Raw genomic sequence first — 938 nt, 5'->3', positions numbered from 1 at the left:
TGGAAACAGCCTAAATGCCCATTAGCAGATGAGTGGATTAGAAAACTATGGTACGTCTACACAATGCAATACTACGCTGCTATAAAAAAGAAGAAATTCTTTCCATTTGCAGCAGCATGGATGGAACTGGAGAGCATTATGCTAAGTGAAATAAGCCAGGCAGTGAAAGAAAAATACCACATGAACTCACTCATTTATGGATAATAAAGAACATTATGAACTGATGAATAAAAAGAGATACAGAGGCAGGAAAGCATCGAACAGACTGTCAAAGTACAGTGGGAAGACTGGGGAGTGTTGGGGGGACAGTAAGAGATCAACTGAAGGACTTGTATGCATGCATATAAGCATAACCAATGGACACAAGACACTGGGGAAGGGGATGAGGGCATATGCTGTGGCATTCGGGAAGCCAAGGGAAGGTCAATGGGAAAAAAAGGAGACATATGTACTACTATATGTAATACTTTAAACAATAAAATAAAATTCAAAAAAATGCTTGCTCCCTTCGGCAGAAAGTATTCTAAAATTGGAAACATACAGAGAAAATTAGCATGGCACCTTTGCAAGGATGACAACCAAATTTGTAAAGCGTTCCATATTTTTGAGAAAGGATCCTCCTTCAAAGGAATTTTTATGCATCTCTATGTTCATAGCAGCACAATTTACAATAGCTAAGATTTGGTAACAGCTTAAGTGCCCATCAACAGATGAGTGGATTAAAAAATTGTGGTGCATCTACACAATGGAATACTACACTGCTGTAAAAAAGGAAAGAACATTTACCATTCACTGTAGGTAGAGCTCTGGAAGTATGTCTCAGCGCTGCGGCTGATGCAATGGTGTGAGCACACTCCACCATGACATGCTTCCTCCGCACACCAGGAAGTAGCAATGCCCACCTGAATGAACTCCTAGAGCCACGTGCACAGTACCCC

At 40.7% G+C, this 938-nt stretch overlaps 1 non-coding gene across 1 annotated transcript; it reads left to right on the top strand.

The window, feature by feature from the left end:
• The first annotated feature begins 499 nt into the window (after positions 1–499).
• LOC111823731 lies at positions 500–606 on the top strand. Its single transcript, XR_002826802.1, has one exon. It is a non-coding gene; the product is annotated as a U6 spliceosomal RNA (small nuclear RNA).
• The last annotated feature ends 332 nt before the right edge of the window (positions 607–938 follow it).

The sequence above is a fragment of the Myotis lucifugus genome, unplaced genomic scaffold (assembly GCF_000147115.1).
Source record: "Myotis lucifugus unplaced genomic scaffold, Myoluc2.0 scaffold_641, whole genome shotgun sequence".
Classification (NCBI taxonomy): Eukaryota; Metazoa; Chordata; class Mammalia; order Chiroptera; family Vespertilionidae; genus Myotis; species Myotis lucifugus.
The sequence above is the reverse complement of the archived record's forward strand: the minus strand, read 5'-3'. Positions and strand labels throughout refer to the sequence as shown.